The following is a 25,065-nucleotide window of genomic DNA, read 5'->3' as shown; positions in this document are numbered from 1 at the left end:
ATGCATTCTAAATGGGAGTGTTTCTCCGATTTTTCCATGCTACACAGAACGAAATGTAAACCCATGCAAATAAAGACTTCATTGTCATAATAATTTAAATATCATTAATCTCCTGAGTGTGTAGGGTGGTATTCTATTTTTTCAACGGGGCTGCATCCAGTCCCTTGACCGTCATGGTTGCTATGGTGGTTGCTATCGACCACCCCTCTAATCCTTACATGGCTCTAAAAACCACGCGGCAAAGGAGCTGCCGTCAATTGTGTGGTTTTTGTCATAAACTAGGATCCGATGGTTAAAAAATAGACAGATATACCAAGGTATCCTTAAAAGGCAGCTTGGATGTTTTTATTTTCTGCAGTTTAGACTTGTTTAGACCTATTTTTTAAAGCAAAACACCAAGTTCATTGATTTAACGAGGCAGGGTTATTTGAAACAATTTATTAAATAAATATTTGTGAGAGGTCATTCCTTCTCCTAAGTTTGCTTCCTATTTATGTCTAGTGTACACCCCTACTGTCCACAAGCATCTCCCCCCCCTCCCCATATGGATTTGGAGAATTAATAATAATAATAATACATTTAATTTAGAGGCGCCTTTCAAGACACCCAAGGTCACCTTACAGAGCATATAGTCATCCTAAATCGTTTAAAAAAACAAGACATTGTGGAAAAAAATAAAAAAATAAATAAACATAATGAGAATTGTTGCCCCGTCCCAAGAAGGTTGGCTCACGTCACGGTGAGAGGAGAGGAGACGGACTCCTATGGTTTCTCGTCTGTGGCTTTAGAATGTATATTCTGTAGGCTTCATACCCCGGTTAAAATCAGACACTACCAGCTTAAGGATTATGACGGTATATTCCACAGAAAAATAAAGTGGAATTTTTCACGATTACAAATGCATATTTTACTGTTTAAATTAATATTGCTTTCACAGGGCTCATCTCTTAAACACATGTGGTATGTCCTGGCGATTTAAGATCAGGTTAATAAGCAAGGCGATGAATGGATTTTAAGCAAAGACCTCACTTCATATAACTGTTATGCATAATATGTAACTTCATATAACTGTGATGTTTAATATTTAACTCTTTTGTACGTAATGCTTGAATGTATGAGAATCTAATATGGGCATGTGCCTAAAATGAAGCAAAAAAATATTATCTCTTTCTCTGTCGTTTGCGACACCTTTCTTCTTCGTCATTTATTCTATTTGTCCATAACTCATGCTCCAATCTTTCATCAATCGATGCTTCAGATTTTGTTGATGCAACGGAATGTATGATGCATAATTTTAGCAACATTTATCACATATAAAACTGCGGCAAGAATGCGGAGGACATGTGTGAAAACGACTTATGAGTAAAAAATGATTATGCTTGCTTCATAACGTAAGGAGAAAATTATTATGCTTGCTTCATTACGGAATAGTTTAACCAAAATGTTATACGTTGTAATATTATAGGCAAAATGCTATTATATTATGCGCTCATAAATTTTGCGTTTCCACATTATAGCTATGGGTTTAATTAAAACTTGGTTGAGCACAACGCGCTCAACCAAGTGTGCTCAGCATCAATCATGTTTCTGTATTTCATTTTTATGATGGCGAGTGAAGAGAAGCTTTTTTTGCACTTATATGTGGTCAGAAACGGAGGAGAAAGCACACAGCGTTGTCCGAAAGCACATGGTATTCACTGTGTTGCTGTTTCAAAAAGTCCAACAACAACTTCTGGAATCAGACATCAATGTTTTGTCTCATGACAATTATGTTTAACTCTCCTGCTCACCAACAGCTCCTGTAACATTTCAAAGGTTTCGATGCTGAACGAGTTTCCCATCCAGTTGTTCACTTGGGCTGTCACTGAAAAATATTCTCTAAACTATTTTTTGAGCGAGACAAGGTGCGCAATGATGTTGTCCCCGACTATTGAATCGTAGACTTTGACTGCTTCAATCCGACAAGAAAAATTAACTGGTTTGTCTGTCAGCACTGCGTGTTCGGTTGTTAGATGACGTTTGAGATACGAGTTTCATGGATTCATTTGTAAGAACATCACTATGTACCACAACATACCCCATCTGCTCGGTTCACTCTCAGTTTTTTACAGTTCTGCTCAAAATATTCTCCTCCTGTCTGCACTTCACTTCCAAATAGTTCCCGTTTGGAGCCACGATCGCAGTGTTTTTGAACCATTGATAATTTTAGCGCTTATAGCTTGCCATCAGTTTAGCTTGTAATCATGGATGTCTACGAAATAGGATGATATTGAAACATAAATATTACAGGAAAGGCAAAACTTATTTCAAACCCCAATTTAATAATCTCATGGTTAATGTTTTTGTACTCGTACTAGTATTTTGATATTTTTTAGAATTGTCTTAAAAAGGGGTTAGGGTTTGAAAAATATCGTAATATCTTTAATGGCGCAAATACGTGGTTACAGTGTGGTTCCGGAAGTATAATTTCCATTAATTTCCTCCACAGAGCTTTTGATTAAAAGCCATACTGTCATAACCATCCAAAGTACACTTACCATGTGCCATTATATTGTGAATAGATGGTATAGGCTCCTTCAGAAGCCACAAGTTAAACGGGGAACATCTAGTCATTAAAAACACTATTCAACCCATAAATCCTAAAGTAAATTCTAAAAAACGTCTTTGATTGGTGTAGCTTGCTGTTACCATGGAAACGTTTGCTTGCATCCGCGAAAGTCAAGTTGTGGATGACTGCTACTGAACTCTTTCGCTTACCATGGTAACCATGATTAAGAATAATGGAAAGTTGTGGTTAGAGCTATATAGGAAATTAGCTCTACATGTTGAAAAATATGTTTCAAAAATAATAAATAATAATAATGTATGATATAGCACTAGCAGTGCTTTTTTATAATCTTGGTAGCATAAAAGCATAGTAATACATAATGTTGAATGAATACATGAATACGAGACTGAATTCACATGTTTCAAAAACGATGGACGTTACGCAGTGACAGCAGTCAGGAACAAAGGGAAGTACCAACTCGATGACAACGTTATACATACACACACACACACACAGAATATGTGACACAACTTGTAATTACAATACAAACAATATAATAATGACAAAGGTAATAAGATGCAAGAAACGCTCTAAAATATTGGGTAAGAAAAGGTTCTTGCAAATTTTTTTCGCAATGGTACATGCATGATTCACACGTTCACAAATTAATGTACACAGTCTGTTACCTTTACCTTTTCTTCCGTTTTCCAAAAAATGTTTTGCCCCGAATCAAATGTTTTATGGTCATGACTACCTAGATTCCTGGAATAAAACTCATTATAAAACGATTTTAGCATATGTCAACGGGGAAAGTGAATGGGAAATTTACTTCCGGAACCAGACCTGTTCAAAAAGGGGTGGCCACTGTTACGCTCTATAAAGGCATGCACATGTTTTTGTAAAAATTGAAAGGCTTAGAACAAACAAATATATAACAATGCTTGGATATTATAGGGGTCTATAATTAGGTGAAACGTATATGAATACTTAACAACACACAGTAGATATTCATTATGCACAAAGTTGAATCTGAAACATGTCTGTAAATGGATAGTTTCTATTCACTTAACACTTGTTGATTATATGATGAAACTCAGTTTATGGTCAGAAAACACTAAATTAGATATATTTGGATATGTCATTGATATCCTCATTGAGTGTCAATGTACACAAAGTTAACAGGGAAGTGAGAGTCAGCTGACACTAAACAAAGAGAACAGACAAATTGCTCCACAAAATAAAGTTCAATTTAATTATTTTTTTAATCATTCGTCATTATAGACTTGAAACGCAAAAAATAGGGCAAACAACCAGAAAGTATGCCATATTCACGTACCTTTTGATAATGATCCTGAATGCATACATAATATTCTGCACTTTCTGGCATTATGTATATTTGGCATTGAATTCCATTTGAATTATATTAAACTAAAATATGCAGTAATGCAGAAAAAAATATGGAAATTAAGAAAAATAAAGTGTGTCCAACCGCTATTATTGTGAGTGAAGAGCACATTTTTGAGTAGTAGAGAGAAGAACTGCTGGTCTCTCTTTCCTGTGATTGATTTATACCCAAGTCATTACTCTCAGTGCTCAGTGGTGCTACTGTGCATGTAGCCATCCACCCTATCTGACTTGATTGAAGCTCTTCATTTGCTATGCAGCAATGTAAAGTGGTTGCCTTGGAATACCACACTGACCTTGGGGTTCCTTGCTGACATGTTCCCCACACTTATACGATTTCTTTGTATATTTCCGTATCACACACTGATACGGAAATATACAGTATTAACCCTCCTCCCTTGGTCCTGAAATAAATTCCTCAAAGGAATTATGAAGTTCTGTTTGGTATAACAATGCTTGGATATTATAGGGGTCTCCTGGTGAGCCCTTATTATTTCAGTGTTCGGGTGTTTCATGTTTGCATGATTTATTGCAATACAGGAATACACTAGATTAACCTGATTAACAATCTAAATAATAACGTCAATAGGTTGTATTTTAAGTGTACAAACACATCCATGTTAAAGTGAATCAAACATAAGTCAGATGCAACACAAATGGATTTATATTTTCTACATAACCAACCTATTGGAAGGGTTACATTTTGGGAAAATATTTGCTAAAATATATTATATTTGAAACACTTGTTTCCTTTGGGCACCCAGGGTCCGTCTGATTTACTGGCCTGATGCTGCGTTTTAAGTAGGACATAGGTAATTCACTCTAATTCTGGTTTCCTGTGATCAGTCTATCAAGATTACAGTCCAGGTACACACACACACACACACACACACACACACACGCAGGCAGGCAGGCAGGCAGGCAGGCAGGCAGGCAGGCAGGCAGGCAGGCAGGCAGGCAGGCAGGCAGGTGGTAAACTAGATTCATAGACCTATAATTATCGCTATCTATTACATGTATTGACCATTTATCTCATAGCAGTCAGCGCTACAAGCCAATGTTCACTTGCACTGAGGTAGGTTAGTTTTCCTCCATTGTATACACACAAACTATGCACACAATTCTGAAAACTTGAAGCTCATGTTTCATCTACAAGACTCCAGAATGCTAAACTCTAAGCACCAGGGACGTGCACAGGAATTTTGAGGGGCAGTTGCTCTGACCTGAAAAAAAGGGCACCCCCCCCCCCCCCAAAAAAAAAAAACTCACAGGCTATATGAAGGACTGAGAATAACAGGGTCTTTATAATATATTAATACAAATAAGTAAAACACTGAAATAACTACTACTAACGATAATGCAGAAAAACATGATTTGAAGAAGAAGAACATAACATGAACACAAACATAATTAAACAACATCCTATCAAGTCACTGATAAGTTTCTCCAAATTGACATTTTAAAAATGCAAAACTTCAAAAGAGAAGCCTTCAGAACCTCTTCTTTGTCGATTGGTATGTCCTTCTCTATGGACAGCAGGAGGAGATCAGACAGCCGCTCTTGACCACACTGATTTCGGATTTCGGAGCACATCACTACCCTGTAGTGATGTGCTCCTCTTTGCTGCCTCCTTTAGTTGTCTCTCTCTCTCCTGAATCCTCCTCTTTTCATTGGGCATTTCGGCTTCACTTAACAATAACAAACAATACCCAAAATAGTGATAAGATTTAGGCATGAACCATTTTGAATGAAAGAATTCATGTGATGCATTACTTCCATCATTTATTCTTCTTGTTAAAACGAAATGTTAGAAACTATCAGCAGACATGTAGCTTAGTTTGCCTACCAAAAAATGTGATAACGGGCTGCTTGTCTGCAAGCTAGCTAGCTGTCTGATTATTTAGGCTAAACGGTACGTGGCAAACTGAGCCTGGATTTATGAAGATTGTAATTCATTTCATAAAACGTGATGATGATTATTTGTTTGTTATACATCTCAAATTCACCTTTTCCGAGAACATCAAGGCAGTCGTCTCACAGGTGCCGGTGTTCCGGTCGCGTGCAGTGCTGCAGCTACGTAAAGCAGCTTTCACACGCCGCACGGAAACTCGCCGCCTCCATTCATTTAAATGGGGGAAGGGCGGCAGCGGGGAGGCGGCAAAAGCGGCTGTTGCCGCGCGGCAGAGTTTGCCCTCCCCCTACTGACTTTCACTCTCAGTGCCCGAACGGAATTGAATGAGGCTACGCTTACTTTATGAAATGTTTCGAGTGGCGATTTTTATTATCTAGGCCTACATGAAATTCTGCATCCATTAAATGATGGATGCAGAAGGGCAACCTGAGTCGAGGAGGGCATATGGGCAGTTGCCCAAGCAACCTGAGCAACCCCCCTGTGCACGTCCCTGCTAAGCACAATTATACTGTTTTCACATATAAAGAAATTCTAAATCACATTTTTGCAAAACTCTAAGCACAAATCTCATCATTTAGCACACTTGGTTCACCTGGAGAGCCGGCCCTAGGCATAGGCAGTATAGGCAAATGCTTGGGGCGCCGTCATCCGCAGGGGGCGCCGAAAACGAAAAAAAAAAAAAATATATATATATATATATATATATATATTTTTTTTTTTTTTTTTTTCTGGGTGCCTGCCTGGCTCGTTGCTCTGTACCTGCCCTCTGGGAGGGGGCGGGGTCAAGAGTGTGCAGTGAAAGTGTATTAATGTTAATATTTCACACCTTAGCTTTCACATATCATTCATAGGCTATATATACATTCATTTCACTGCACTTTACTGTTTTTTGCACTGTGGTTAGACTGAATTGCATTGCAATGACAATAAAGTTGAATGAATCTCATCACATTTTCATTAGTCTATATTAGTCTCATGTATAGCACACCAAGCATCTGTTTTTTTATTAAAATGTAACATGCAGTCGTCACATATACTTCTCTTCTCCCTTCAGATGCACTTTTAAAATATTTCGGTACCACCCCCAGTGACACAGCATCAGGTGCTGCTGTCCCGTCTACCTCTGCACAGCCCTAATTTTGTATTTTTTTTTTTACTTCAGTTGAGTGCTTAGATCTCTGGTTAGAACCAAACTAGATAAACCATACTACATTTAATTGTATTTACAATAATTTGATTCTGAACTCTATCTATTATTTTGCTTATGAATGCCTTTAGTAAACATCATGCATTTCCTTGCAGTATTTTGTGCATACTTATTGTATGAGTGATTCATTGCTTGTTACTTGGTTTGTAATACGTTTTGTGTGTTTAATTTTCTATCTAAAATCAAAGAGTCTCAAAGACAAAGCTTTGTAGCTTCTCTGAGTTTATGAACATTGGTAGTCGAATTTACTGTGCGATCCAACGGGGTAGGGGGCGCCAGCAAAAATCTTGCCTAGGGCGCCAAATTGGTCAGGGCCGGCCCTGACCTGGAAACACTGGCCTTCAAAACGCAACAACTAATTACCAATAAGTCTGACTCACTTCTCACCTGTTCAACTGAAAAAAACACTTCAATCATGTGTCAGAGCATAAAAGAGGCCTCAGGTGAGCTCTGCTGTGTGGTAGATATGGTTCTCTGGCCTGATCAGGATCGGAGGTGGGATACAGACTGATTTACATGTAGATCTGTTTCACCTCATATATATTCTTACTTTTATTTTTGTTGGCCTACGAAAACCTTTTTATGCAGTCAGTTCAACGGAAGTTTGCACAAATAAATATTTGCTTTGTTACCTTTTTGTACTTGTGCACTGATTTCATCATTACATCCCCCGAAAGACAGTCTAAACATTTTTGTACTGAAGTGTTTTTCATTTTACTCATCAGTGCAATTACTGTACTGTGAGTTTTGCCAAAATAGGTAATATTGGTGTATTCTCATATCAATGTCGCAGTATCAACTATCAGTGTTGGGAGTAACCCGTTACAAAAGTAATGTGATTACTGTGATGTATTACTTTTTGCTGTAACGCGGTAATGTAAGGCATTACAAAAAAAAAAAAGGTAATATTTTACTCTGTACAAATCCCAGTAACGCGCGTTACAATGCATTTTTAACCCAAAATTAACTGGTGTGTTGTTTTTAAACAAATTCGCCAACACCACGAGATTCGCAGAGGAGAAAAAAACCCGCGCAAATGTTTACTTTGTCTTACTGCTAGAGGAGAAGATGACAGCAGCAGCAGAGTCAGACTCTACATTTGCGAGATGGGCATGCTACAATTGAATCCAAAGCTGCGCTACTGGCTTCCGTCTCACTGCCCAAGTTTAAGCTGCGCTGAGTGGTTGCCAATCTGCAACACACTTGCTCCTTTCTGCAACACACATGCTCCTGCACACTTCACACTAGTGGGGCAACGGTTCACGGGTTTCCCGTGATCCGTACGGATCAACCATCACGGTTCGGGACGCAAGTGATCCGCGGATCGGCTGATTAAAAAAAAAAGTTGTGGTGTTCAGTATGATCCCATAGCACATGCAAAAGCATCCAAGCAAGAAATGTAGAAATGTAACATTGCACGGTAACCCAACATCTGTGAAGGGGCTTTATGCATGGTGTCTTTGGGACTTGGGGAATGTCTACTATGACAGTATGAACAAACAATACATGGCTCAATTAGGCCTACATGTCTTTCTAAATGTTGGTCATCAGGTTGTAAAGTAGTTAGGGATGGGCAACGATCGTCGAATAGTCTGAGTCACGTAGAATATCGAATAATGAATGTGACTATCGTTATTTATTACACAGCTCTTCTCAATGCTGTTGAACGCTCCGTTGACTTGCATGGGCCTTTACAACTTCCGGTGGTGAATAGCGTCCTCGGTTGCTAAGTGACGTCAACGTCTTTGGCGGACTATTTCTCTGCTGTTCAACACTACGAATGCTGGTAACGAATAAATAGTAAAAAGACACACCGTGTGAAGTTATATTTATGACGTGTCTAGTTCACCGTCATGGAGGCTGTGTTAAGTAAAATAAATAAATAAATAAATAGCGATCCGTTTTCGGCGCATGTAGGTCTATCTGCCTAAGCCCACGTTGAAATAATTTTGATGTTGAATGTTGATGGCGCAGTTGTTGAAATAAACAGATTGATTTCATGCAAATCATAAAAGCCTCTCCCTGTGTCACTGTGTGTGCGTGTATCCGAGGTGTGTGCGTGCGTGGGGGGTTCTTGATTGACCAATTTTCGAATATTATTCGAATGCTTCTCAGCGAATATCGAGTAGTATTTTGCCATAATGCACATCCCTAAAAGTAGTAACTTCGGGCACAGCTGTCTACTGAAAACATCTTTCTCGAATACTGCGGCGGCCTGAGTTAGTTGTTGCTAGTGACGTAAAGAGGTCAACCGGTGGCTCTATTTCCACCAGTTGAAATGGGCACAGCGCCACCTATCTTACCGGGGAAAGAAATGCTTCGGCCAATGAATCGATTTTCTCACCGCCATGTATACTCAGACAATTGCAGTTGTCCAATTGAGGAGCATAATCGAACTATGGCCTTAATCTGATTAAGCTGTGCATGTAAACGTAATGACTATCTCCTTCTCCAACTGCCAGAATCTTCGGTGTGGTACTGGACGATCAGTTATGCTGCACCACAAACATCACTGCGATGGCCCGATCCGGCAGATTTGCACTTTATAAGATCCGCAGGATCCGGCCCTTCCTCACAAGGGAAGCAGCTCAGCTTCTAGTCCAATCACTGGTCATCTCCCGCCTCGACTACTGCAACTCGCTCCTGGCTCGACTCCCTGCCTCTGCGATTAAACCTTTGCATCGAATCCAGAATGTGGCAGCGCGCCTCGTGTACAACATACTGAAATTCTCCCATGTGACCCCCCTCTTCCGGGACCTCTACTGGCTCCCTGTAGTAGCTCGCATCAGAATCAAGATGATGGTACTGGCATACAAGGCAGTCGATGGAACTGTCCCTGCCTACCTCCAAGCATTGGTAAAGCCACACACCCCAGCTCGATCCCTCCGCTCAACTACCTCAGTTGGACGTCTGATACCGCCATCGGTATCAGACGTCCAACTGGGACCTCAGTGGTGGAACAAGCTCCCTTCTGACCACCATTGTATGTTGTACGTCCTGGCACTTAATGTACGCACTTATTGTATGCACTTAATCTACATTGCACTTATTCATAGTACTTAATTGTGTAGCATCTGCAGCAGATGCTATCATTGCTGTACATGGGGAATGGGTTAGCTTAGCGATTTGCACTTGCACTTGGTTCTATGAACATCTTTACTGTACTGACAGCGATATATTGTTTCACTTCTTATGACATATGTACTTATTGTAAGTCGCTTTGGATAAAAGCGTCTGCTAAATGCCCTAAATGTTAATGTAAATGAGAGACAGATCAGGGCATGAACTTACAGTGGCCTGAGAAATCTTTGCATTGGTTTCTTGGGTCAGGGTTCCCAAATTGAATTACATGCACATTTCTCAGCCACAAAGGGGAGACATCGCTAATTAAACCTATGAGATTGATGACCCAGATGCTGCATGCTCAAAGAGGATGAATGACTCTTGTCACTTTGCTGCATTGGTTCCTGTCTCCACAATACGAGCTACTGTAAGTTCAACACTTTTTGTAGCAGCTGAGAATACAATAGATTTGACATTGATGGGAAAATAACATTTGTCAGGTAATAATACCTATATGCTTGGGTATTTCAGTTGAGCAAATAAATGCCCTAAAAACACATTTGTCTAAGGATATAAATGCAAGTACACTGTTTCAGTGTGAGATTCGTAATCTAGGTGTTGATGTTCTATGCTACCTGGTAGTGGCTGGTGGTAGGCCTCACTACTAGCCTGCTACAAATTTTATATATCAGAAAACCATGGGAAAATAAACAAGTAAACACAAAACGTCTTGGACATTATTAACAGGAGTGAGATAGACACTCAATAAGGACGAAAAAAGCATTTACACAAATTGACATACAACATAATGTATATAGATTAATAAATATATTAATTCTGAGAGGATTATCAGAAAAATAATTACTGTCATGCATAGACCTATGGAAACATCTTATACAAACATCATATACACAATATCATTATAGATACTATAGATAATCATATTGGTAAACATAAATGCTTGAAAAGAGAACCAAGGGGAAAGTATTTATCCCGTAACCCGTAACGGTCCATGTTATTTTTCCCTTTTCAGGGAAACATTACACTGGTCTAACATTGCCGTCATTGATTGACATAACAATTTCTGCAATCTTAAACTGCATGCGAGTCCAGTCCTGTCAGGGGTAGGGCTGGGCGATATGGCCGAAAACGGTATCACAATATAAGTGTTTAATATCGGTTGATAGATAATTATCGATAATTTGTATGACCTATTTAAAATAAGGACCAGGAGAATTATTTATTTAATTTTTTATTTTAATCTTAACCTTACTCTGGTTGTAGGCAGACAATGGAAATGAATGTCATCAACACAGCCATGGATAACACTCAAATAAATACCATCACAATGAAAACTTAACAATTATCAATAATAAAGTGCTTAAAGGTGCCATGACATGCTATTTTATGGATGCTTTAATATAGGTATTAGTAGGCCACTAACACAGTATTCAAAGAAGTTCCCGAAATTCAGCCGTGGTGCAGAGTTACAGCCACTCCGAGCCAGTCGCACATTTGGCTTCCCCAAAATAAAATATTAAATATCGGTAAATATTCTAGAACACAAGGGAGTCCTGGAGCTCTATATCTAAATAATATCATATACATAGATATCTATATCATATAATATATATTATCACGGCCAAAAGCTGTGTGAGCCGATATTATGAATCTCAAACGACCGCGTTGGGTTCTCCGACGTTCCTGGTTCTTCCACTTCCACATCAATCTGAAGTAGACTGAACCGCGACATGGAGGAGAAAGGGATTGTTGCCGGGCAGCGCTTAGGCACCTCCGCCTCCTGCAGCACCGAGGCAGCGGTCCCTCGGCAGCGGGAAGCGGGAGACATTCGCATTCAACAATCCCTTTCTCCTCCATGTCGTGGTTCATGTTATTGAGGGAGTCAAAGCCAAAGTTCCTTTCCCCCAATTCATTCTCAACCATGACTGAGATAACCCCCACTACGAGTCTCGTTGTAGAAATACCAGAGTCAAGAGTCCTTTGTCGGGTTCTCCGACGTCTCTGGTTCTTCCACTTTCACATCAATATGAAGTAGACTGAACCGCGCGCTGCCTGCTGCCGGCTGCCCACTGCCGGGCGGGGGTGCTTCGCGGCGGTGGTGCCTCGCGGCAACCAGCGGCATGTCGCAGGTCATGTACTTCAGGTAGTCAAAGCCAAAGTTCCTTCCCCGAATTCCTTCTCAACCATGGCTGAGATAACCCCCACTACAGTCTCGTTGTGGAAATACAAGCGACGTCAAAGAACCGACAAGAAACACTTGCGTTACAGTGTGTGTATTCACACACACACACATGTGATGCTCGCACGGTCGTGTCTCATTGGCGGGCGAAATTCTCTGGGCGGGCCAGGCTGTATAGTTGATCTCTATTTGTACAACTCAAGAACAAAAACGTGCTGTAATCTCCATAACTTTATTAACACTTCTTCAGCTCAACATTACTGAACACACACTGATCCCACAGTCCGGCAGCGCCACTCCAAGGCGTACTCCTGCCATTACATCTCCCCCTTTTAGCTAAGGGTTTCGCTCCTATGATAACTCAAACAGAACATGTTGCACACTTACTCATAACAACTGCATTTTCAGCTAAGAGCATGACTTATTCAGAACATAACAAGAAACACTGTTAATCTTTCTTTTTCTTTTTTTAAATGTCTATTTGGAGGGTTAACTACTCTCCCTGACCTGGTGACCCGTGACATCGGCACCACCCTCAGATGAGATCGGTTGCGGCGCAATTGTCCCCCAGGTGTGTCCACCACATAAGAGCGTGGTGTGTGCACGTTGTGAACAACAGTACCTTGCGTCTTTGAAGGCATAATCCAAACCTTCTGCCCAGGAGTCAGAGTGGGCAGAGTCTGTGCACGGTGTCGCTGGTCGAAGGCTTGCCGTTGCTGTGTTTTCAGGGATGCATCCTTCTCCCTAAATGACTGCAGGTCTGGCCACTGTGGCTGTAGCTGTCCAGTTGAGATGGGAACTGGGGTCCGGATCCTCCCCATCATGAGTTGCGCCGGGGAGCTCCCTTGAGCGAGGGGCGTAGCCCTCAGCCCTATGCCAGCAAAGCCTTGTGAAAGTCCCCTTCCTTGGCAAGAAGTAACTCAATGGTCTTTACAGCTCTTTCAGCTTCTCCATTGCTGCGTGGGTACCTGGGGCTTCTTGTCACATGCTTGAAGTCAAAGTTGCTTGCAAACTGAGCAAACTCATGGCTGGAGAATTGTGGGCCGTTATCTGAGATCAGAACCTCTGGGCACCCGAACCTTGCAAAGACAGCTTTGCACCTGTCAATCACTTGTTTGGCTGATGTGCTGCTGGTCAAGTTGCACACCTCTATATATCTGGAGAAATAGTCAACTAAGACCAGATAATCTCCATTTCTCCACTGGAAGAGGTCAGCCCCCACTCTCTGCCATGGTCTACTTGGTAAGTTTGTCATGATAAGAGGTTGAACTGGAGTTGTGGTTTCCATAGCACAGGTGTCACATCGTTCCACCATCTGCATTATTTGTGATGTGATCCCTGGCCACCAGACCGATTCTCTTGCTCTGGCAAGGCATTTGTTGATTCCTTGATGCCCTTGGTGAAGTTTCTGCAGTACATCCTATCTCATGTGGTCTGGAATAAGCAGCCTCTCACCTTTCATAATCAGTCCTTCAGCTACATGCAGATCTGACCGCTCTGGCCAATAGGGAAGTAACAGTTCGTGGACTTGTCTCCTGTGATCCGGCCACCCCCTTTTTATGAGACCACTGAGGCCTCTGCATGTATCATCCTTGTTTTGAGCCTCTTTGATTTTGTCCAGTTTTGAAGTTGTTGCCGGAAGCTGGGCCATCACACTTTCAACGTACACCTTACACTCTTTTTCCAGGTCCTCTTCTGCCGTGAGCATCACTGGCAGTGGTGCTCTAGAAAACGTGTCAGCGGTTATCAGATTATTGCCTGGCACATGTATTATGTCATATTTGTCTCAGCCGGAATCTGAGTATCCTGGGAGGGAGGTCATCCAATGCCCTCGACTTGAGGAGTGTGATGAGGAGCTTGTGGTCTGTGCGTATTGTGAAGTCAAGGCCATACACATATCCACACAGCCGCTCACATGCCCATGTCACTGCGATGGCCTCCTTCTCAATTTGAGCATACCTTGATTTGGCTTCACTCAGGCTACGTGAGATGAATACAACTGGCCTCCAAGAGCCATCCAGTTGTTTCTGTGTTAATACTCTCCCCAGTCCGTAGGAGGAAGCATCAGCTGACACCATTGTCTCCCATGCCGGTTTATACTGAGCCAACACAGTGTCCGAGCTGAGTTCTTTCTTTACGTCCATGAAAGCTTTTCTTTGAGGGGCCTCCCATGTCCAGCTGGCGTCGCTCTTCTCCAGATCACGGAGTGGTTTAGTCAGTTCAGGGAGGCGTGGAGAAAATTTCCCCACAAAGTTGACCATGCCCATAAAGCGGCGAATATCTGCCACATTCTTTGGTTCTGTCATGTCCCAAATCGCTTTGATTTTCTCAGGATCTCCTCTGACGCCTTGTGCATTGACAACATGTCCAAGGAACTTGATTTCTGTCATGGCAAACTTGCACTTGTCATTCAGAGTCAGCCCCGCCTCTCTGAATTTTGTCAGCACCTTGTGCAGCCTGTCGTCGTGTTCAGCACGGTCTTTTACTGTCACGAGTATGTCATCAGCGTGGCAGAGGACTCCATCAATGCCATCAACAAGCTGAGAGATTCTGTTTTGAAAGTGTTCTGGGGCTGATGTTATCCCAAAAGGCAGCCTTTTGAAGTAATACCTGCCCTCTGGAGTGATAAAAGTTGTGAGCAGTTGTCTTTGTGTAGGGGCACCTGCCAAAAACCTGACGTAGCACCAAGTTTTGTGAAGACTGTAGCTCCTTCCAATCTTGCCAGCGTCTCGTCCACTGCCGGCAGGATGAGCCGTTCCCTTTCCACACTGTCATTGAGATACGTCATATCCACACAGATGCGCAGTTTTTCCTGTTAACAATAGGAACCATACCTGCACACCACTCAGTAGGTTCCTCTACACGGGCTATGACCCCCATCTCCTCCGTCCGATCGAGCTCCTCTTTGACTTTGCTCCTGAGAGGAAGAGCCACACGTCGAGGGACAGAGAGGTCAAAGGGCTGTGGTGATTCTTTCAGTTTTATTTTGTAGTCCTCTTTTAGTTGTCCTAACCCCAAAAACACCTCTGGGTAAGCTGAGCGGAAATATGTCTCTGCATCTTCAATGCTGTTCAGATGGGGAATCATGTTTAGTCTCAAAATTGCTGGGAAGCCGAGCGATGATGTGGCTAGGTCCCTAACAACAAAAACTGACTCTTCAATTTTTCTGTCTCCCCTCGCTATAACCGCATCCACCTGTCCTATGGTGTCCAGTGGCACATTATTAGGGCCATACAAAGGCCTGCTGGGGGGTGAGAGTGGGTCATATCTTTATCATTATCATTTTCCATAACTTGCTGGTTCCACTCCATCACCCTCCAAAACAGAAACCGCCTGGAGAGTACGGCCAGAGTTTGCTCTAAAATAATTGGACTTTCAACAAGAACTCTCTCCTCCATCCACGACCAGCAAACACTCCGGTTAGCCAACAGAATTATGCAGGACCCCTCACACGCTCTACACCCCGCCTTTGAGTGGCTCCCCTCAGGGCGCCGACTACGCTGCCTCGGCTGCAGGACACAGAGGAGAAAAGCAACCTTTGTTCCCAAGGCTGTTCACCTCCTCAACTCCTCCTAAACCCCCCACCCGGGCTTGTGCCCTCCCCACATGGACTGGTGAAGCCGTGAACTCTGTTTTGCCCTCTCACTCCCATTAACTGTTACAACATAAATACCTCGCCTCAATTCATCTCAAATGTATTATAAACAGCATGGTATTTATTAACTGATTGCACTTTAATGAATGCTTTGTGGTTTTTCCACAGGGTTTGACTTGGGTAGAGGTAGACTGATGAGAGGCTTGGGCATGACGTTGATATGTCTTCAGCTTGTAGTTATTTTTCTTGTATTTATTATGCATTACTGCATCCATGTGGGCGGAAGAATCAGCTGATCGTAAAACAGTTTACTGATTTTTTCGTCTTCGTGCTGTCTCACTTGTGCGATTGCTGTGGCTAGATCCAATTTGGCATTTAATTGTAGTCTCTGACATACCAGCATCGCGTATCCCCACAACAATCTTATCACAGATCATTTCCTCAAGTAAGTCCCCATAGTTGCAGTGTTTTGCCATCTTATGGACATCCGTAAAAAAGTGCTCCACACTCTCTCCGACTTCCTGGCTTCTTTTGTTAAATTTTGCCCGCTCATATATGACATAATGTATTCCGACAAAGTGGTTATCAAAAGCCCTCTTAACCGCTGCATAATCCTTTGGCTGCTCCGGGGTTAGAGGTAGGGAACTCAAGATATCATCAGCCTTATCTCCCATTATGTAGACCAAGGAATTTACCTGATAATCCCCCTCCTTACTTGCCAGGCCAGACGCTGTCCTGAAGCGTTCAAACCTTCTGTTCCATATATGCCACGAGGTGGGTTCAAAATCAAAAGCCTCTGGCGGGGAAAAAGTCACTAGTTGTTCCATAGCATCAGTGCAGAGTTGACGGTGGGTTAGCTTAGCTCGTCGGCTAACACTGTCCGTCCGTGGATTAGCCTCTTGTTGTCTTTAGCCTTGTCGTGACGCACCTTCATTCACCAAACTTCTGCAAAGTGGTCGAACTGGTCCTCACAGGGATATTAGACTCAATCCGTCATGGGTGTAGCACTTCTGTCACCATGTATTGTTGATCTCTATTTGTACAACTGAAGAACAACAACGTGCTGTAATCTCCATAACTTTATTAACACTACTTCAGCTCAACATTACTGAACACACGTTGATCCCACAGTCCCGCAGCGCCACTCCATGGCGTACTCCTGCCATTACAAGGCAGAGTAAGGGGAGGAGCTTAGATGCTATGTGACGACATATGAAACCACATTCCAAATCAGCGCGCTTGAGCCTCCGTTTTTTCAAAGGCGAGCAGAACACAGAGTGCTCGTTTTACACCGAACGCAAGTATTAGCCACTGGGGGACCATTGGCAGGCTAGGGGAACTCATATTTATGTTAGAAAACCTCATAAAGTGAGATTTTCATGCCATGGAACCTTTAACAAAAGTAAAGTGTTATAAAAACATGTGCAAAGTGTAAAATGTAAACATTGTGACGACCCAGTTGGGTCTTTGACCCCGCCCCTGCTGTGTATGCCTGTGTTTCTCTCCCTCCTGATTAGGAGATTGTCGGCAGGTGTGGGATGGACCGGTGGCAGTATAAAGCGCCTGCCCAGACAGCAGATGAGGCTTCTCCCTCCTCCCAGCATTTGCTTTCCTTTGTTCTTCCTTTGTTTGCACATGGACTGATATTTACATTACCTTTTTGGTTACTTACATTACTGACTTGCACCACACTTCTTATTATGCACTGTAAACCCGAATTTTGCTGGTTTGTTAACTTAACAATTGTTTTCTTGTCAATATGACATGGGTGTGTGTAGAAAGTTTATTTAACTTAAAATAATTAATTGACAACGCCTCAACTACATGGAAGTTAACCAAATTGAAAATCAATGTTATGTTAGCTAGATAGTCCAAGCTGAGTTAGAAAAAAGGCTAATTGTGCTTCATCACGTGGTACGTTTTTGCGTCACGTGGTATGTTTTGCGTGCCTGCGTGACTTTGAATCCACATTGAAGCGGCCATATTTCTGCGCACAGTTGAAAGGAGAAACGAAGAGGAGCCGTTTATTTGAAAAAAGGTGAGCGTAAATTCTTAAGAAACATTTAATGTGTTTGGTCGTCTGTGATACTCGTTTATTGTAAACTTAACTGAAAAAATTTTGAGTTAATATCATTGAGTTATTCTTAACGTCTTACTACTTAAACATTATTATAGTCGAACACAGTACAAATCATCGAAAGTGGTAGGCCTACTTTTACGACGGAATATTAGGGCCACACGTGAAGAGAAAAATATTTTTGCCGTGACAAGAGTAAAATCGACGCGTCGACATTAAACTCGAAATATCGAGGATAAAGTTGAAACATCATATCGACTTTAAACTCGACGTGTCCATTTTCCTCTGTCAGCACGCAGACGCTCGGGGCATCCTCCCAAGCGTGCAGCGGATGACACCAAGTAGTCGGCAATAACCCTGGGGTCATTGTTTGTGGTGTAGGCCTCCATTCAAACAATATAGCCGTCAATGCAACCACTGATGGTAATGCCGCACTACTACAGCGGATGTCTACTTCGTGGCATTACACGAGGCACCTATACAATGGCTGCCATACATAACGTAGCGGCCTATACAGAGTTCCGTCGAAGCCTCGTGTGTCTCGTCGCCTGGTTGTTCACACACCAGACACAACTTCTCGGACGGCAGAGTAACCTTCGTTCAAACGTTTAACTAATCTTCAACGCAATCTTCAAGCGGGTTGGTGTCTGACATACGTCAGACCTGTGTTGATACGTTTGACCCGCTTGAAGATTGCCTTAAAATAAGGGGATTTTTAGACGTGAATGGACCTCTGCCCGGGGTGTTTACCACGCGGCAAGATGACAGCGGCATTGCCGCATACGTGCCACTGAACAGCGCAGCTCAGGTGATATCTAGTCAGTGTATGTATATATATATAGCTATGGTCGCTAAACGATTATTTCTTGTTGCACTTGCGCCAAAATAATTTATCGAGTGGAAATATGATTGTTATATATAGCAGGCGTTTCTCTGTTTGGACCCCCGTTTATATGGCTTAGAGGCTAGGTGCTTGCTACATCCGGGTGTACTTGGTAGAAGTGAAATGCTAAAAGCAATGCTTGCCTGTCCAATAGTAAGGGGTTTGTGTTTGTGTTTCCTGCCAGACATCCCTGAGAGAAAAACACAACGTTCCCTCGAAGACGAAAGAACGGAGATGGTCACTGAAATGAAGAAGAGGAAAATTGATTGGCAGCAAATAAAATAAATGATGACCAGCACCTTTCCTTTACGGAGGAAACAAATTGTGGAGGATGAGCCACCTGTGGCCGACGTGAGAGCAAGATGGCCAGCACTGTTCTCTGAACGTCAGGTAAAAGTATTTTTTTCTATTTCAGATGAGGTTAGGAGGATCAGATTTTAAACTGATTTGCTAGATAATTTATTAAAGAATAGTTTATATGAGTCATGAATAATTTGGTACACTGAATAAAAAGAATACATTGATTAAAAAAAAATGTTTCATGCAACAGTGATATAATTGAATTACCATTCTATAATGAAGTTATTTATTTCATTCTAGTCCAATATCCATTTTTTCAGAACATATTGATTATTTTTTAACTCAAACAAGTATGCAGACATTAGTAGAATATAACATCACTTGGAATTGTTTTCTGATTTCTGGCCTAATATATCCCATTTGTTGGTTATTGTCTTATTGAGTTCCAATCAAAGGCAAAGGGCAGTTGTTTTGATGGGGCTCCCCTACTATCGAAAAGATGTGGCCAAACTTTACAAGAAAGTACAGGTATGTTTTTCAAAATTTTCTGAATGCTTTCTGTTGTAAAAATAATAATAAATTAATATGTACATTTAAACTATATTCATGTGAACATGCATTGCGGTAAGAACAATGCTTAAAGGCTGACTATAAAATATTTTTATGATAAAACAAAGTAAGCTAAACGGACCACCCCAGATAAACCAGCACCACACATTCTAGTGGGGTAGAAGTGAACATTGAAAAGGATTATTTGTGTGACTCTACTTTGTTTTATCCTAAATGTTGCATAGTCTGCCGTTAATCTGTTTCAAAATGTCCCTCGTGATTTAATTTGTAATACTTCACCCAACTCAACCCAAGTAAAACAAAAAATAAAATAAAATTGAACCTATCCTGTGTTTCATGCTTACTGCTATGACACCTGAATTTCCCCATGGGTATAAATAAAGGTTAATATTTTTGGATATATTTGTCCACTTTTTGTAGGTCACAGATGCAGAGGAGGACTGGACAAAGGGGATGGCAGTCGGTATCCTTATGGTGGAACAGAATGATCGGTTGGTTTCGCAGTGGTCCTCGAGGAAGAAATCATCTTTCCAAGAATCAGTGATTTTCCAACTGCTGTGGCACTGCTAATGGGTCTGCTCTTTGCCCTCAACATAGACTACCCCAGAGGCCTTAGGTAAACTTTTGAGGTAATTCAGAAGGTGGTTATGGACATTGGTGGAGGGCAATGCTCTGCATTGGTTCATGGGTTAAAAACCGACTCTTGAGAAAGAAAAAGTAAGCTTAAAAGCTTCTTTTTACATTGTTGATAGTTTTGATGCATTTTTTCTAAATGCACATTGTTCCGTTTGTTTTGTTACACTATTTGTAATTTTAGCTAGCATTCAACAATTTACAAGTTTTAACATTTTACTGCTTTTTGAGAAGATTTCATAGAGAGGTAGCGAGAGTTGTAAGTTGCTGGTGAGAGATAGGTAGGTAGCTGGAGAGGGGTAGGTAGAGAGAGGGAGGGAGGGAGGGAGGTAGGTAGGTAGAGGGAGGGAGGTAGGTAGAGAGAGGGAGGTAGGTAGCTGGAGGGAGGTAGGTAGCTGGAGGGAGGTAGGTAGCTGGAGAGAGGTAGGTAGGTAGGTAGGTAAGGAGAGAGAGGTAGGTAGCTGGAGAGAGGTAGGTAGCTGGAGAGAGAGGTAGGTAGCTGGAGAGAGAGGTAGGTAGCTGGAGAGAGAGGTAGGTAGCTGGAGAGAGAGGTAGGTAGCTGGAGAGAGAGGTAGGTAGAGAGAGAGGTAGGGAGAGAGGTAGGGAGAGAGAGGTAGGGAGAGAGAGGTAGGTAGGTAGAGAGGTAGGTAGGTAGGTAGAGAGAGAGGTAGGTAGAGAGAGGTAGGTAGGTAGGTAGGTAGAGAGAGAGAGGTAGCTGGAGAGAGGTAGGTAGGTAGGTAGGTAGGTAGGTAGAGAGAGAGAAGGATAGAGGTAGCAGGAGATGGAGATAGAGCGAAAGAGAGATTTCTAAACTATTTGTATTCAGTGGGCGTCCATCAACCTTATCTTTGTTTACGGTACATTTTGAAAACGGCGCATGACATTTCTTTTGAGAGGTGAAGTATCCACTTCAGGTGTGAAGTTGAAACTTTGTTTGACTTTCACTTGATTCAGATGTGAAGTTCATACTTTGTCACATTTTCACTTGTTTTTGAGGTGAAGTTGAGCTAATTACTGAGTGTTCCTGAAAGTGGCAGTTTGTGTGGGATAATCGCTCATCAATATCCCTCTTTGTTGTGTTTTGTTGCAAAAAAATAATACAATAAAACTGTTGGTCAGTGACTGCCAAAATCTCTGGTGTAAAGGATGGTCATTCTTTTGAGAAAAATCCTGAGCAAGGATTCATCATTTAAATCAACTTATACATTTAAGTAATCTTGATCAGGCTTTATTTTCAGTTAATAAATGTATGTACAACTCTCATGTATATAAGTTGATTTAACCGACATACTAAAGTAATCTTGATTGGGCTTTATTTTCAATCAGTTAATAAATGTAAGTACAACTCACTAGTATATCAGTTAAATCAACTTATACATTTAAGTAATCTTGATTGCGGTTTATATTCAATCAGTTCATAAATGTAAGTACAACTCACTAGTTTTGTAGTTGCATCAACAAAAAAATGTATGTTACTTATAATGCTATTTAAGTTTAATCAACTATTGAATTTATGTAGTATGGACTCAAGGTTAAGTTATGTCACCTAACGGTTTCAAGTAATATGGACTGAAGATGGAGTTGAGTCAAATAGCAATATCCATTTATGTTAACTTATTGTCTTAGTTGTCTTGACATACAATTTCAAGGCAGCATGGAAACAAGTTTTTTTAAGTTGAACCAACAAGTTCGGGTTTACAGTGTTTATTATATAATATATTACTTATTATTGTGGAAATAGCGTGGTCTCCCCGGTTCATGTTGCATGCATGGAGCCAGCATGTCAGATATGGGGGCTCGTCCGGGATAGTTTCTGGAAGTGGGTAAGGTAAAGAATATTTTCCTCCACTTGTTTTGGATTGGCAATTTTTGGCAAATTGGCCTTTTGTTTGTTCTGACGGGTAGGAATTGCCTGGGCAGTAGCATTATATGGAATTGGGGGAGACCCGCGCTAAATTAGTTGAGTTGGTTAAATGATAAATTGAGATTTTGGATTAATCGGTCGTTGGGATTGGTTATTTGGTTTGATATGGGTTGCTTTGTTTGATTTGCTGGGGAGGAGCAGAGCCAATTAGGAGGCTAGGTGTAGCTTCAATAGGGTGCAGGTGTGGCGGTTACCATGGAAGGCTGGTAGATTACATCTGCCGGAGCAACTGATAGTCCTCGCGTTAGGAGTAGAGCGCTTACCGCTGTTTATTGTTTTGCCTTTGTTGTTTTTGTTTGTTATTTTTGGTGTGTCGGACGCGCTGGGGTTGCTTGTAACCAAATTGCTATTTGCACACCGAAGACTAGCTTAGAAGTAGGTAGGGCTGTGTTCTACAGTTAGATGCGGGGCTGCTCCGGTCTGGTGGGAGATTTGTTACACCCGTGTTCAATTGGTTGGCTGTTCGGTGCGCTGTCGAGTCGTAGCTTTGTTCTTTCATCCGATTTAGAGCAACATAAGCATTTATTTTGTAAGGGTACAAGCATTGCTTAAAAGGGACATGGAAGCTTTTGTTGAGGCCCCATCGGAGGCTAAAGTTTATAAGTGTACCAAGCAACAATTGTGGGAGGTGGCTGAGCATCATGGAATGGAGGGTCTGCGGAAAGATTTAGGAAAAGAGGAACTACAGGGACGGATAAGATCGGGTTTGGTAGAGAAGTCTATTATAAGAACTCAGACTGAGCCACCTACACCAAACGACTCGGATGAAGATTCGCGTTCTGGGGACAAGGATTTGAGTTTCTAACAGAAAATGGCGCTCAGGCGTTTCGAGGCGGAGCGGAAGCATCTAGACCGTGACCTTGAAGCTGATTTAGTACGGAGGCGTTTTGACCGTGAGGTTGCTTTGGAAATCGAGAAGCTGAAACGAGACACTGACATCGAGAGACTGAAAACCAAGTCTGAACTTCAGAGAGAGAAGTTTAAATTGATTGCAGAGGGGAAAATGCGGGGTACTGAAGCTGGGGATTCGAGGTCGGGCGTAGAGGGAAACCTCTCTAATATGATTAGGTATTTACTAGGGGTGTGACGAGATCTCGTGCCACGAGATCTCGCGAGATTAAACTCAACGATATTACCCGTTGTGTTAAAAATCAGTCTCGCGAGATTTCTGAGCTATCCAAACTTCTATTTGTGGCCTGTGGGGGCCGTAATGCGCCTTTGCTACGTCTAGGCTGCAAGAACCTAAAGACGGAGAAGGAAAAGAAGAAGAGGAGGGGAAGCCGCGAAAGCAGCCATAGACGGCCAGAATGGCGGAAAATACCAATATTACCGTGGTAGATGCCCCTGCAAATTTTAAATCATTTGTGTGGCAGCATTTTGGGTACCCGGCCGAAATGATAAATGGGAGTAGAGTCACTGACAAAACACGGACAATATGCAAGCATTGTATGAAAATAATGCCGTACACCGCGGCTAATACGAGCACGATGCAGAGTCATATACAGCACCACCACAGCTCGGTACTCAAATCACCAACTGCACCTGTGAAGAAAACACTAACAAGCCAGACAACGCTGACACACGGATTCGGACCTCAACTTCCACAGTCAAGCGCCAGAGCCACAACAATAACGAGAGACATAGGTGTTTTCATCGCAGCAGATATGAGGCCATTTTCTGTGGTAGAAAATCAAGGATTTTGGCGACTCCTCCACACACTGGAACCGAAGTACACCATCCCATCACGAGCGCATTTTACCGCACAGTGATCCCGAAACTCTATGGAGAGTCCAAGAGCAAGGTTGTGCAGATACTGAAAGACGCAGAAAGCATCGCCATAACAACAGACGGTTGGACATCGAGAAGTACGCAAAGCTACATCACAATTACAGCTCACACAATCAACAATGACTGGAAAATGGAAAGTGTTGTACTACAGACTAGGCCACTTTTCGAGTCCCACACAGGGGCAAACATAGCTGACGTTTTACAGACAGCTGTTACTAACTGGGAGCTTAAAAAACCCAACCACGGCATCGCTATTGTTACTGACAATGCACGTAATATGGACGTGGCCGCGCGTGAGGCGGGATTGAAGCCGCACATGAAGTGTTTTGCGCACACTATAAATCTTGCAACCCAAGCTGGCCTCGGTGTTCCCCGCGTCGCTCGTTTGCTCGGGCGGGTGAGACGTGTGGCTGCTTTTTTTCATCGGAGTTCAACGGCTACCGCGGTGTTAATGTCCAAGCAGAAACAGCTACAATTGCCATCACACAAGTTAATCATGGACATTACGACGCGATGGAACAGCACGTTGGATATGCTGGCTCGTTACCTCGAGCAGCAAGCTGCCATATCAGCAGCTCTCACCAGCCCAGAGGTAAAACAAAACGCCCGAAGCATTGATACACTTGACAGCTGCGATGTCAGAGATGCTGAAGACCTTGTGAAGCTGCTGCATCCTTTGAAGACAGCCACCACAGTGATGTGTGAGGAGAAGAGTCCCACAGTGTCTCTCATTGTGCCACTGAAGAGCATGATTGAACAGAACATGACACCAAATGATGGAGATTCCACCACCGTGGCCAACACAAAGACTGCAATCCTCACGAATATTGCAAACAGATACACTGGGGATGCCTTCAACTATCTGCTGGAGTGCTCGGTACTGGACCCAAGGTTCCGGACTCTACCTCAGCTAGACCATGACCAGTGTGAGGCCGTCTTCCTGAGGGTACAGAACAAGGCA

Source organism: Gadus macrocephalus, chromosome 6 (genome assembly GCF_031168955.1).
Source record: "Gadus macrocephalus chromosome 6, ASM3116895v1".
Taxonomy (NCBI): domain Eukaryota; kingdom Metazoa; phylum Chordata; class Actinopteri; order Gadiformes; family Gadidae; genus Gadus; species Gadus macrocephalus.
This window is presented reverse-complemented; position numbering follows the sequence as displayed.